This window comes from Sycon ciliatum, chromosome 4 (assembly GCF_964019385.1).
Source record: "Sycon ciliatum chromosome 4, ocSycCili1.1, whole genome shotgun sequence".
In the NCBI taxonomy this organism is placed as follows: Eukaryota; Metazoa; Porifera; class Calcarea; order Leucosolenida; family Sycettidae; genus Sycon; species Sycon ciliatum.
This window is the reverse complement of record NC_088646.1, coordinates 29404189-29406688: the sequence shown is the minus strand read 5'-3', so window position 1 is coordinate 29406688 and position 2500 is coordinate 29404189.

Below are 2500 nucleotides of genomic sequence, written 5' to 3'. Positions count from 1 at the left end.
GCATGCTCTTCGGCAGCATTATTAGCTGGTAATTGCTACACTGCCATACTGGCTCGCTAGTTCTAGACTTATCCTGTCACGTGCTTATGCAGCGCACTTCAAAATACACTTTATGTTGCGGCTCGTGAGCTATTGCATCTAACATTCTCATCTTCAGTCTCCAGACAGCTAGGTGGTTCGACTTTGTTAGCATGAAAAGTACAATAAAACCTGTGACTAACGACCACCGGCCTTGGGGCCAGAGAAAGCGGTCTTTAGTGACAGGTGGTCTTTAGTTAGAGGTTTGCACCGCACAACCATGATATGAATGTGAGACCGGTAGTAGCAGGCTGGTCACTAGTCACGCCGGGTGGTCTTTAGTTACCGTTTTACTCTACATAATATCCGCTCACCTGTAGTCACTGGGCTCCCGGGCTGTGTTTGTGTTGCTTCCTAGTTCACCATGTACTTCTGTTTCTTTGGACATCACCTGGCTACTGTGGAATGGTTTGAGTTGCTGCGGGAGAGGAGAGAAATGAAGGTGACTAACATGTTCATGTGGCACAGTAAGTCACCTCACAGGGAACTGTGTAGTATCAGCGGGCTATTTCCCATTATGGTAGCATACTCAGGCTGCCACCGTCCGATTTTTGAAGGCTCTTCCGAAAGCCGGTCCGAAAAGGGAAACGTCCGAAAAGCAGCCAAATGTCGGAGATCATTACTTTCTTTGCAGAAGTCTGTACTTTCACTTTTCAGCGCAACTGAACTTCTGAAGGCACAAATCACTGTACATGTGCTTCTAAAAAGGCTAGCGCTTGGCTGTGGAAGTGCAAAGTAACATGCCTGGATCAGCCTGGATGGCATGTACGCTGACAGTGTGTCCAGAGTCAGTGTGCGACCACACTCATCATTACCAAAATTCATGACAACTCCGGGTTACCATGGCAACGAAGCGAATTTTCATGGTGTTTTAGGCGATATTTTGAATTCTCTGTAAAAAAATTGCTGAGGAGAAAATCGTACCATGTGGCCCGCCTTGGCGGTGAAGGGTGTCCGATTTTGGACGAAAATTATTTGGCAGCACTGCATACTATACAATGTCATGTACATGCTTTACGAGTACAGTAGAACCTGTGACTAACGACTTTGCTGCCGCATAGGGGCTAACATTAGACCGGGGCATGTCTCTCTCAGGTGTTGCTTTTCTCCTTAGTGACCGTTTGCTCTTCGGCCGACATAGCGTATCACCTGTGTGACTGATGCCCTTTTTGTATACATGTGCACCCTGCACAGATGCTCTGATGCCGTGCGTTGTCTTCGGCTGGAAAGATTTCCTAGCACTCGTGCTTGTATCAGTGTGCGCACTACCCAGGTATGTACATGACTGTACTGGTATTACCAAACCTATGCCGAAGTCGGCGTATGGCGTCAAAAAGCCTAGCAGTGACATAGTACGTATGGCTTCACCAGGGTCCATTTCCCTTTTTGTCCCATGTAATCGAACTATGACTTTCTCTTGTATGACTCTGTCTTGTGTAGTTGACATTACTTCTTACCTCTTGTTGCCTGTCATGTGATTCATGTGCGTGATTCATCCGGTGGATGCGGCTTTCTTGTACGCATGCATGTATGCTGTGCAGCTGTTTGCGCTTGCTGTGGTACGCATGCATGCTCCAGTTCCTTTCGGAGACACGCTGCTCTTTTTACAGTAGTTCTGGTGTGTTCCGATGGCGATGGTTTTGTGAACAAAGTTCTCTCTCTTGTTGTACTGTCGTATGTATTAGCACAAACAATAACCTTCCAGTTAGTATAATTACTTGTCCAGACCTGTGTGGTGTTTTGGCCGTGGTATGCCTGAGACCGGTTGTGGGGGTAATTTTCTAACAGCGTGGTGCCGAAACCCGGGAATTGTTTGTGCGTAGACGTCAGTTTTAGTGTATGCCTCGTCGTCGTCGTACGAGACAGAGAGCGAGACAAGGAGAGGTTGAGGCCTTGCCTGTATCGGACAGTGAAGCAGTTGGCGTTGCTTCTGAACCTGAAGCCATGTCTGGCCTGAAGCTGGACGGCTTGATGAAGTCCTTCGGTGGGAAGGCAGGTGACAGCTTTGATGACTTTTGGTTGAAGTACTCTGTGCTGTCGGAGGTGAATGGTTGGGACACGGCTGATAAGCGCATGCAGAGACTGCCTCTGTTTTTGGAAGGAGATGCGCTGCTCGTGTTTAGTAGAATGGAGGCTGCGGATAAGAAGGACGAGGATAAGGTGTCCGCTTTGCTGCAAAAGTCGTTCGGCGTGACAGGAAGTGATGCGTACGAAAAATTTACGTCCCGCCGGTTCCTTTCTGATGAAAGTCCTGACGCGTACGTGTCTGATTTGCAGCGGCTGCTGGCTACATCAGGTCACAAGCTGACAGGTGATGACGACTCTGTCGTTATTGAGCAGCTGCTGGCTGGTCTCCCTTTTGATTTTGCCAAGGAGATCCGCCTGTCAAGTGCTGGGAAAGACTTACGTGTGTCCGACTGTG